Source organism: Lynx canadensis, chromosome A1, assembly GCF_007474595.2.
Source record: "Lynx canadensis isolate LIC74 chromosome A1, mLynCan4.pri.v2, whole genome shotgun sequence".
Taxonomy (NCBI): domain Eukaryota; kingdom Metazoa; phylum Chordata; class Mammalia; order Carnivora; family Felidae; genus Lynx; species Lynx canadensis.
Genome location: NC_044303.2, coordinates 188,504,044 through 188,516,077, shown reverse-complemented (window position 1 = coordinate 188,516,077; position 12,034 = coordinate 188,504,044). Strand labels below are relative to the sequence as shown.

At 47.7% G+C, this 12,034-nt stretch overlaps 1 protein-coding gene across 1 annotated transcript in view; it reads right to left on the bottom strand.

Annotated features, from left to right (window-relative positions):
* Positions 1 to 11,721, bottom strand: part of PWWP2A (PWWP domain containing 2A) — a 102,818-nt gene extending 91,097 nt beyond the window's left edge. Inside the window, exon 1 of the mRNA XM_030328251.1 lies at positions 10,262 to 11,721. The gene's annotated coding sequence lies outside the window, so the exon portion shown is untranslated. The remainder of the gene's footprint in view (positions 1 to 10,261) is intronic.
* Positions 11,722 to 12,034: the final 313 nt, after the last annotated feature.

Genomic DNA, 12,034 nt, shown 5'->3' with positions numbered 1-12,034 from the left:
TGTCTGGGCTCAAAGGTAGCTAGAGATAAGACCACACAGCTCCCAAATCCTATAAGAAATCCACATCCTCTCTCTGTCCCAGAGCTGGATCTCTCCCCCAGACTCCCTCTGCCTGGAACAGCTTTCTCCCTGTGCCCCCAGCCTTCCTTGGCTTTGATTCATTCTTTGGACCCCAGTTTCCACATCACTTCCGCTGGGAGGGCTTCCCTTGCTTATCAGACCCCACCTTGATGGTAGCGCATCAGTCCCACTTGGCACTGTCCGCCTGTTTCCCTGTCTATACCTCACACACACTCTATAGGGCTATTTGTTCCAGGGAAGGAGGGACCTTAGCCAGCACATGGTGTAGTACAAAGCACAAAGTAGGCGCTCAAAAGTATCTCTTTCCTGAACAAACAAATACTCACATAAGGAATTTCTTGGGAAGGCACAATTTCATCTTTCCGAGGCCAAGACAAGGGGATGAGACCCAGAGCCCCTCCATCTAGCCATGGCTGACTCTGCTAACTCTTTGCGGTTAGCCTGGCCCACCTTCCCCTCTAGGGGCTCTAGCATCCAGCCCCAAACTGATGCTTTCTCTTCTCCTCCTTTTTCTTCTCCTTCTCCTTTTTTTTTAAAGTAAACTTTACCCCCACATGGGGCTCAAACTCATGACCCTGAGATCAAGAGTGTCATGCTTTACTGAGCCAGCCAGGTGCCCCATAAATATGGTTTGCTTGTTTTGATTTACTGTTAAAAAAATTGTTTTTTTTTTAATGTTTTCATTTTATTTTTGAGAGAGAGAGCGAGAGAGCAGGGGAGGGACAGAATGAAAGGGAGGCACAGTATCTGAAGCAGGCTCCAGGGCTCTGAGCTGTTACAGAGCCCAACGCGGGGCTGGAACTCACGAACCACAAGATCATGACCTGAGCTAAAGTCGGACACTTAACCTACTGAGCCACCCAGGCACCTCACTCACTGATTTACCATTTTTTTACAACAAAATTTTAAGTAAACTCTATGCCCAACATGGGGCTCGAACTCATGACCCCAAGAACAAGAGTAGCATGCCTATGACTGAGCCAGCCACCCACCCCTTGATGCTTTCTCTTGTTAATTGTTTCTTGAAATAGGTCCACTGTAGTACACATCGCAAAGCATGACGGGTCTCCCTCCCTCTCCTCCTGGAGGTCGGCTTCTGTTAGCACTTTCCTGTACCACTCTTCTCTTGGTGGTATGGTGTCCTAGAGAGGCTGCAGCTTGCATCTCCTGGCCTCTCTAGCCACAGAGAAGGGAGAACATCAGTTTTGGCCTTAGTGGCCTCACTCTGTAGCTGGGTCCAGGCAGAGCAATGGAGGGGGTGAAGGCAGAGGGCCAGGATGATTCATCCCAGGCTGGAAGATTCCCAGGCTCCAGGGCAGCTGGGAAACCCCCTGCAGAGAGAACAGACAGTGCCTGCTGTCCTGCATTACAAGGTCTCTTCTGGCCCTCCTGGCCAGATCCCCAGAGATGCCACTCGGCAGCGTGACAAAGGGTGGGAAGACGCTGAGGCCCTCAGGAGGGAGGATCTTACTCCAGTGTGGGACCTGGTGAAGGGGCATCCTTAATCTGGCTCATTCTGCCAGTTCTAGCTCCAAACCTTCCCCACCAAAGGGTTGTGAGTAAGTGGAAAAAAAAAAATCTCAATGGCAGCCTCTCTCTGCCCAAACATAGGATTCTACATCAATATTAGGTTAAGACAAATGTCAGAAGCACCCAAAAATCAAACCTGACAGGGTTCTGGGAAAGAGGCAGAGCTGGTTCCCCGATCCAGGGCCTGCTGGAGGCTCTTCTTGGGGACTGCCATGTATAGGGGCCTCCAGTCTGTGTGTGTGTGTGTGTGTGTGTGTGTGTACATGTGTGTTTTCAATATAGGGTTGACAGCTCCATTTTGGATTCACCACTGAGTTGCAAGGAGAGGGGCAAGATACCTCCTAGTAAAGTTCAATTTCCTATTTCCTATATCTTAGAACAGGGAAGGCAGATACTCAGCATTCACAGCTACCTCACACCTCCTTCCCGAAGCTCCTGACCTCATTAATTATTCATGGCACCTTGTCTAACAAGCAATGCATGTTCACACTCGAAATGAAACCTATTTGCCACCCCTGCCCTAAACGTAGCTTTGCCTTAACCCTACCAGCCTCACAAGGTAGCTCACAGGAACGGTGTCCCCCATTTTGCAGAGCACAACCTGTGCAGCCCTCCGCGGTGGCCCAGAGTAGAGAGATGGCCTTAGAGGTTCAAGGGTATGGGCCTTGAAGGGTGGAAGTGAAGGGGTGAGGGTGTGGGGGCTTTGATAATCTCCCAGGCTGCCTCAACCTAGGCAGTCTTACTTTACCTCTTACACTTTAGACTTCCCAGTAAGACTTCACTTGAAACAGAGTGTCCCATTGCTAACCACAGTGACTCTCCCTGTGAAATGTGTTCTTGAGGGAGGGGGCAGTGAAACCTCAGGCTTTAGCATCTGAATACCAGGCCTCTCACTGACTGAGTGACCTTGGGCAAATACTACTACCTACCTCACTGTGTGGCTGAGAGGACTAAGGGAGAAAAGGAAGCCACAGCACGGCCGCCACATGGCCACCACCTGATCCATGGCAGCGTGATGACAGCAGGACCAGGGAAGAGGACAGTCTCTTCCATTTTTGATGGCAGTGAGCCTAGGGCAGTTTCTCTCACCCTCAGCACTGTTGACATCTGGGACCAGACCATTCTTTATGGTGGGGGCTGTCACGTGCCTTGTAGGAGGTTCAGCGGCCTCTACCCGCTAGATGCCTGTCTCGCTCCCTCCCCACTTGTGACAACCAAAAATGCTTCCAGGGACTGCCAAATGCCCCAAGACAAAATCGCCTCTAGCTGGGAACCACAGCTTCTCTTGCTGCAAGAGCCAGGAGGGTACTGTGGAAGCAGCAGGGACCGGAGGAAGGAATGTGGAAGGCAGCACAGCCTGCCTCCCCCTCCTTGGAAAACTCCACAGTCAGCGCCTCTTGCTGTGTCCCTGGAGACCCCTTGTTTCTGCTGGAGGCTTCCTTCTGATAAGGCTGCAGTAAACTGCATGTATGTGTGTGAGTGTGTGTGTGTGTGTGTGGGAGAGAGAGAGAGGGAGGGACGGGGGGGGGGGCAAAGGGAGGGACCCAGGGAGGAGAATGAGAGACTGCAGAGGAGGGAGAGAGAGCTATAGAATGCTGAAAGCACCTCGGGTCCCCAGGTCCCTAGTGTCTGAACACACCCACACAAGATCCAGGCCTGGGGGTCTCTGGCAGTGGAGTCTAAGGTCCTTCACCCCTCCTGGAAGTGAGCTGAGGGAGATGACTCAGTAGGGCCCATACCCAGGCTAGAAGACGTGGAGTGGGAGGGAAGGCACCCAGCCTGGTCTCGGCTCTCCCAGCCTCTCCCAGACAATCCACCAGCAGGTCCTTCCCACCATCTACTATCCACTGTGCCCCCTAAGATTCATCAGAACATGACTCTTCCCTGCCCCATTTCAGCAACCATCTCTATATCTGGAGACCTGGAGTCACTTCCTAGCTGGCCTCCTTGCTTTCACCCTCATTCTCTCTATCCTTTATTCTCCACAAGACAAAAGGCACGACCTATTAAAAATGCAAATCGGATCACACCGTCCTCAGGGTCAAAGCCCTCCAATGACAGCCTCAGCCCTCAGGATCAAATCAAGTCTCTGGCACAGCCTTGGAGCCTGTGTGGTCCCTGCCCTCTCTCTGACCTCAGCCCTTCTTGCTCTTTCTTTCACCCCACCCTGTCTTTCCTTCTATTCCTGCAATATACTGAGATCACCCCCCACCCCAGCTTTGGTACAAGCTGAACTTTTGCCAGAAGTTTCTCTGCTCGCTATTCACAGTCCTGTGTCCTAAGCATTAAAGTCTCTACACCAAAAATTCTTACCAGGCCTTCCCTGTCCACTAGTCTGAAAAGGACCTCCTTAGGCACTGGCACATCACGCCCTTGTGTGGTGTTCCCAGCACTTTTGACCTTGTTCCTTTGTTGTTTGATTCTCCTGGCCTGGGATCTCGATTCCCGGAAGTCAGGGACCTTGCCTATTGTTAATTTCCGTATCCTCAGGACCTGTGTGTCTGCACATAGTAGGGGATCAAGAAGATTTAGAATAGACAAGGGAACGAATGATAAGATGATCTAAAGAGCCCCTTTCTAAAAAAAAATTTTTTATTAATTTTTTTAACATTTATTAATTTTTGAGAGACAGAGAGAGGCAGAGCATGAGCAGGGGATGGGAAGAGAGACAGAGAGATACAGAATCTGAAGCAGGCTCCAGGCTCTGAGCTGTTTTGTTAGCACAGAGCCCAACATGGGGCTCAAACTCACCAACCGTGAGATCATGACCTGAGCCAAAGTCAGATGCTTAACTGACTGAGCCACCCAGGTGCCCCTCAAGAACCCCTTTCTACCCTATGGCTCCGTCTCATTGCAGGCTTTGTCCTCTGCCTCAGGGAGGCTCACAGGCTGAGGCTGGCCCAGCCGCTGGTGATAGGGCAACAGATGCTGACCCCCGCAGCCCTGTGAAGGTGCCAAGACGTCGTTGGTGCAAATGCTATGCTGTCCCAGGTCACAGTGGGGAGGCCACGTGCGGGGTTTGTTACACCTTTCCTGTAACTCTGATGGGCCAGTCATGGCTTCAAGAGTCCCTTTCCTCCTTCCAGCAGTCCCTTTGTTACTCTTTCTGTGAGTGCCTCGTTGTTACTATTATTGAGCTGGCTTTCCTCCGAGGAAGGACACTCCGCGGTATAGTGGCAGGCCAGCCAGCCCCCCAGAGATGAGTGTGGACAAAAGGGGCAGCCCCTCTTCCCTGGACCCAGACCCCCATGGGCCTTCGCAGGCCAGGCTGCAGAGTGCACCACCAGAGGGCGCTCCAGGTCACGGCATCTGTGGCAGCCAGAGGCTTGGGGCGGGGAGAAGGGAGCAGTGTGTGGGGCTGTTAGCCAGCCTTGGCTCTGTCCTGCCTGCTCGGGCCTCTCTCTCTGTCTTTACCCAGCTTCCCCCACCCTTCACCTAAGCTCCTCTGCCTCGTCTCCGTCAGCAAACCCGCTGCACACCCTGTTCTGTGGTAAGCCCTACAGCCAGACGCCAGGGTGCCTAGCCTGAAACACAAAACCAGCCCCCAAAATAGGGAAGATTGCTGGGGATTCAGGCTTTCCTGCAAGAAGGGGAACCGAACATGGTCCGTGGAGAGGGGCCCGCGTCCCCACATGCCCTACCCCAACCAGTTCCTTTTCAAGCCCCTCACTGCACAGTCACAGGCCATGTGACTTTCTGAGGTGGAAGTCGAGGCCGTGAAACACAGTGTTAAGTCTAGGATCAAATCCTGACTCTATGATTTGAGAGCTGGATCACTGTGGGTGTGTTCCCTAACCTCTCTGAACTCAGGCTGCAGAAGTGCCAGCCTCTTTTTTTTTTTTTTTTTAAGTTTATTTATTTTCGAAAGAGAGAGGTAGAGAGAGAGAGTATGTGAGCTGGGGAGGGGCAGAGAGGGTGAGAGAGAGTCCCAAGCCTCCAAGTCCTCTTGCTTCCTGTCCTGCCATCCCATCATAGTTTCTTTACTGGGAAACGTGCTGTGAAAGAGAAGCCAAGGGTTCAGCGCCACCCTGTGAGCAGCCTTGAAACTTGGGCTTACTACTGTCTCTGAAATCCTGTCATGAGGTTTACAGCTCCAAGGGCAGGGCTGGGATGGGGTGGGGATCATGGAGCCAGTAGTTCCCTAGGTAGAAAACCCCAGAACCTCAGGGAATAATTAAAAACAAAAAAAATTGTAGAGGGTCCTTCTCCACTGCTATCAGTGTGGTTTTAGTGAGGTTATGATAAAGGCTGAGTCTTATGCCTGGCTTGGGACCCACAGCCTACTAGTCAAGGACAAAATCCTAGTAATGATTAGATTGTTACCTTGGCCAAGACTTGCAGTCTCAGCATATCTACCCAGGAAGGCCACAGCTAGGACAGGTCAATTCCACCAGCTTTCCTTACTGGCGCAAGCCCCTAGCTCAGGTGGACAGTCGCCCCTATATACATGTGCATCTCTCCTTATGTGTACATGCACATCCCTCCACAAATACCCATCTGCATGTACATATATGCACATAAACAGGCATGCATGTGTTAACTGGCACACGTACACTTACATACATCTACCCACATGACTTAATACACACATACAAACAAAAATGCACACACTCACACACGCCTATCTTCATGTTCAATACATATTCCTACTGTTGTAGATCATTTCCAAAGATGGCTGCCATTGATTCTTTTCTCTTCTGCCTGTGCATCCTTTCCCACCTATCAAAAGGCAAATTCTATTTCCCTCCTCTTGAATACTTGTGGTAGAAGTAACATTCTGAGAGTTCTAAATCCAGGTTTTAAGAGGACTGGCAAAAAAAAAAAAAAAAAGCCCAAAACAAAATAAAACAAAATGACTGGCAGTTTTTGCTTCTACCTTGTTGGAAGTCAGCTGCCATTTAAGAAATTCACCCTTCCTGAGGCCACTATGCTGTGAGGAAGCCCAAACTAGTCATGTAAGGAGAGAGAGGAACCGTGCAGAGGAACACTGTGTCAGACGTGTAAGGGAAGCCTTAGACCTTCCAGCTCAGCCCAGCTACTCGTGGAATATAGCTTTGTGAGTGACCACAGAAGATGCCATGTGGAGATGACCACCCGGGCACACCTTGCCCAAATTCCTGACCCACAGAATCATGGGAACTGATAAAACTTTGTTGTTTTAAGCCACTATGTTTTGGAATGGTTTGTTATGCAACAATAGGCAATTGAAACACCCATACATATTGTATACTTACTTATGTTTATATACACACAGACTCATGTACACTTACAGACATGCTCATATACATACACACACCTTTGTACTAGACACTATTGACTGTCTACCTGACATCCATTCCCATTTGTCTTCCTTTTTAACACTGTTTTTTTTTCATGTTTATTTTTTTTTGAGAGAGAGAAAGAGTGGGGGAGGGGCAGAGAGAGAAAGAGAGAGAAAGAATCTCAAGCAGGTTCCTCACTGTCAGCACAAAGCCTGATGTGGGGCTCGAACTCATGAAACATGAGATCATGACCTGAGCCGAAATCAAGAGTCAGATGCTTAACCCAACTGAGCCACCCAAGAGCCCCTGTTTTTATTTTTTTAAGTAATGACCTCAAGATGAAGTGTCCCATGCTCTACCCACTCATCCAGCCAGGTGCCCACACATTTGTCTTCCTGACAAAACTCTGTCAAATGACTGACATTCCTCTGAGCAGCCTTGGGCTTTGAAAAGCTAATTCCATCCTTAGTTCCAGGAGGGGGCCTAATTAGTTTAAGTGGAATTGTTGGTCTCAGTTCTCTTAACGGAGATTGGTTTAGCTTTGACCATTTAACCAAGTTCGAGCCAATGAGGCATGGTGGGGGGAGTAGGATTAGGGCTTCTGGGGACAACATCCTCCTTCTTAGGAAAGTCACCCCAAAAGCAAAGATGCATTTATCTGTTACCAGATTCTTCATGTCTGAGTGTGTGATTTGGAAATATTGCAGTCACTCTGTGACCAGAAGGATATAGAATCAAGCATAGTGGAGAGGTGGAAAGAACAGGTTCTTAAAGATATATATAAAGATCAATGCAATCAGTCATCTTGAGAGTCCTTCCTCCCCACGTCTGGAACTCCTGTTATGTAAGATAATAACTTTATTTATTGTTTGAGGGTTTTTACTTGCTTTGTTTGTTTTCCACTTGTAGTCTACCACATCCAACCAATATCTCCCTTCCCTTCGGTAAATAAACACTCCCACATGCCAGTATACAAACAGGTCCAAGCCATTCACAGAGAACCACAGCTGAGCACATGTGTTCTGTGCTTTGTATGCATACATACCTATACACAGGGAAAGCATGCATTCTCCTACACACAGACATAGGGATATATGTATATATGTACATACATATACTTTCTCACACATGCATGCGATTTCCACTGCAGTATCACAGATGTAAATGCACCTGGGCAGTATGCATTTTTGCACACATAGGCACACAGACACACATATGGGTCACATCGATGTCAACATGAATTTACCCATTCCTTCCCACATCTGAATAGCCATAGTGAACATACCCACAGCTCCAAGGGTCTACTTGGCTGGGAGCAAGCTGAGAAACCAATGGCAGAGGCCAACAGCTCTTCACCCAGGACTGACAGAAAGTTCTGGAGAGAGTTAGGAAACAGGGACTTGCAGACCAGAACACGGCCCAGGAATTAGGAAGTCAGTTTCAGGTGGCTTGACTGTGCACAGCAGCCCCATGGTCATGGGAGCTGAACTAAATACAGCACCAGGGAAGGCCGGGATGAGTTTGTTTCCACCTCAGAGGGGAAGAAAACCTTCCCCCCACCCGCCCAGCACTTCCTTCCACATTTGCACAAAACCTGCTTCGCCCTCCAAGGAGCTCTCTTTGTTTACCTCCTAGGCAAACAATTGAATTGGTTATTGCACAAAAGTGAGCTGTCACTAATTACACCACTGGGTATTCCAGGTAGAGAGAATAGTACGTGTAAACGCAAGGAGGTGTAAAAGAGCACATAGTGAGTGTGTGTCTGTGTGTTGGTGGGTGGTGTGTGTCCAGTGATGATGAGTTTGCAGCAGAGAGTGAGGGCATAACAGAAAATGAGCTTGGGGAGCTGGGCAAGGGCCGTATCAGGCCCCTGGGTTTACCTTTAAACTCCCAGGGTGCCTGGTGCCATGTGACTTTGCACTTAGAGCTTGATAAGGCACATTGATAATGGAGATGTTGTGGAAGATAGGTAGCAATAAGTACCTTTGCTTTCTGGCTTGTGGATGAGGTTATTTGGGATTTATTCTCTAAATTCTCCTTCTTTTGTATCTTCTCATAACCCAGAGTAGTTACCGAGAGTATTCTTGTTAGGTTAGATTTTATTATTTGACAATGTAAATTCATCTTTCAGAAATTTCATGTTGCTAAGTTTAATAAAAAGCAATTTCCAGGGGAGTCTGGCTGGCTCAGTCAGTGTAGCATGTGACTCTTGATCTCAGGGCTGTGAGTTCAGGCCCCATGGTGGGTGTGTAGAGATTACTTAAAAATAAAATATTAAAAAAAAAAAAAGCAATTTCCAAAGTAGCACATATAGTAGAATCACACTGTGAATAAAATGTTTGTATGTATATTTATATGTGCATATCATAAGTTCTCAAAGGATATATATACCAACTGTTAAACAATAGTTATATCTGAGTGATAGGGTTACAGATGACCCTTATGTTCTTTATTATTGTATTTTATTTGTTTTAAAACAAACTTTGTTCTTTTTAATTTTTTTAGCATTGTATAAGCTTTTTTTATGTTTAAAATATTTATTTTTGAGAGAGAGAGAGAGAAAGAAAGAGAGAGTGACAGAGTGCAAATGGGGGAGGGGCAGAGAGAAAAGGAGATACAGAATCTAAAGCAGGCTCCAGGCTCTGAGCTGTCAGCAGAGAGCCCCATGTGGGGCTTGAACCCATGAACCGCGAGATCATGACTTGAGCTGATGTCTGACGTTTAACTGACTGAGTCACCCAGGCACGCCATTAAAAAAATTTTTTTTTAAATTTTTGTTTATTTATTTTTGAGAGAGACAGACAGACAGACAGAGCTTGAGTGGGGAAGGAGCAGAGAGGGAGACACAGAATCCAAAGCAGGCTCCAGGCTCCAAGCTGTCAGCACTGAGCCTGACATGGGGCTTGAAGTCATGAACCACGAGATCGTGACCCAAGCTGAAGTTGGACACTTAACCGACTGAGCCACCCAGGCGCCCTGACCCTTAATGTTCTTTAGACTTTTCTGCATTTTTCTGAATTTTATGCAAAAAGCATTGGTTACTTTTATCACCCTGAGAAAATGATTTCAGACTTTAAGAAAAGTTTAATTTACGTTTTAGCTAGAAGTATAAAGGTGGTCGTAAGAAACTGGGAATAAAGAGAAAATTTCAGGGAGAAGCAACTTGTTCATGAGAGAATGTTCTCGGTGCCTTCAGGAGGCCTGCCCTGCCCTTACCAAGAAAGCCTTGGAGCCCACCCTCAGAACCAAAGGCAGTCAAAGAGGTAAAGAGGGTCATAGAAATAGCTTCATCCTCAAGGGATGGCTGACCTAGGAGTGAAATACGAGCCATGTGCACATGAGAAGCATACCAGGCAGTAAATGAGAGGTGAGCTGGAGGGAGAACTCACTTGGGGGTCTGGAGATGTGAGTTCCATTTCCATTCTGGCGCCCAGTGACCTTGGGCAAGTCTCTTCACCTCTATGAACTTCAATCTCCTTATCTGTCAAAGAAGTTTAATGATAGTAACTGGGATGCTATGATGATCAGATAAGATAGCTTATCAGTAACCACATTGTGAACTCTGAGGTGTGGCACAGGTCACCTTCCAAGGTGCAACAGTGCCTCCAAGACAAAGGAATCCATCCCTGTGGTGCAAATTCGGACCTAAGCAATAGGCGAGTGGACAATTTGGCTGCAGGGCCACCTTTGGGTGGGCCTTAAAAATCCCACTAAGCAGACTGCAGCCTGCACAGCTCTGAAAATTATGGGATATAAAATCAGGGAGGGCACTCTTGCCTCAGCTCAAAGACCTGCACAGCTGGTTTCTCTCTGCAGAGAAGTACACCCCAAGGAGAAAAAAAAAAAAAAAAAAAATGAGTAGCCACTTCTCGCCCTTCTCTGAATGTCCAATCCATCCCCGAATTTAACTGCCTGCTCCGGATAATTACTTTTCTCCTACTTATGAGCTTAGAGGAATAGTAGTTCCCAATAACTAGAGACTTAATAAGGCTAAATTATAATGAGTGTCCTGTGGAATTACACACCGCATTAACACCAAATGAGTTCATTAGAAATTCATTAGGAGTGATTCCTGTGACCACCACAAGAATTAATCACAGTTAGCCAGAGGCAGGAGAGGGGAAGATGAATAATTGCACAGGGAACTGGATGAAGACCTTTTGGCACCTGACTTTGGCCCGAGGCAATACTTTTGGAGGGTCATGGGGTGCTTTGGCGGTAAGTGTGGAGGTGAGGTTGTTTGGATGTTGTTGGATCTACCTCCTACGCTTTTTCCTCCTCCTTCCTGGCTACAGCCCCAGTCAGGATTAAACTGGTAGATGTGGGAGCGAACAGTCTTCTTCTCCAGTCCTAAGGAATCATGGAGAGGACTTGTAGTTCTTGTAAGAACATGCATTCCCCTTTCTCTGTAAGAGCAGGTGCTGGTCTGCTTTCTGAGTGCCTGTATGTATGGAGTCATCCAATCCTCCCGTGGCCCTATGAAGTGGGTTTAATTGTTGGCCCCATTCTGCCACTGTGGAAACCCAAGTGCAGAAATTAAGTGACCTGCCCAGGTGACGCAGCCAGTAGTTGGCCAAGCTCGGAATTTGAGTCTTGAGTGGTGTGCTGTAAGGATGGATGATGGTTGAAGGTGGTTCACTGGTCTTTCCTTCTTGCTCCCTGGTGTTAAGTGTGATCTTTCTTGCTCCCTGGTGTTAAGTGTGATCTTGAGGGCTGGTGGTTTAGCTTTTCCATCCTTTCTATGAGCTACCCCATACTCTCCCAAGAAGTTACTTTTTTGTTTATCACTAAGAATCAGCATTTTTTTTTTTTTTTTACAGATTTTATTTTTAAGCAATCTCTACACCCAACATGGGGCTAGAACTCACAACCCTGAGATCAAGAATTGTGTCCTCTACCAACTGAGCCAGCCAGGTGCCCCAAGAATCAGTGTCTGTTACCTACATCAGGAAGAGTCCTGATCAATGCCTGAGTCAATTAACAAGTACTTGTAAAGTCCCTACTACACGTCTGCGCTGAGTCAGCTGCTGTACAGGTCACAGAAAAGCATAAGGCAGACTTCTTGCCCTCCAGCTGTTTCACTCTCAGACGGAAAAGCAAGGGTAATAATTTAATCCCGTGCCCTCCTCTGCAGGTTTTAAGTGGAAGAGAGTGAGACCTAG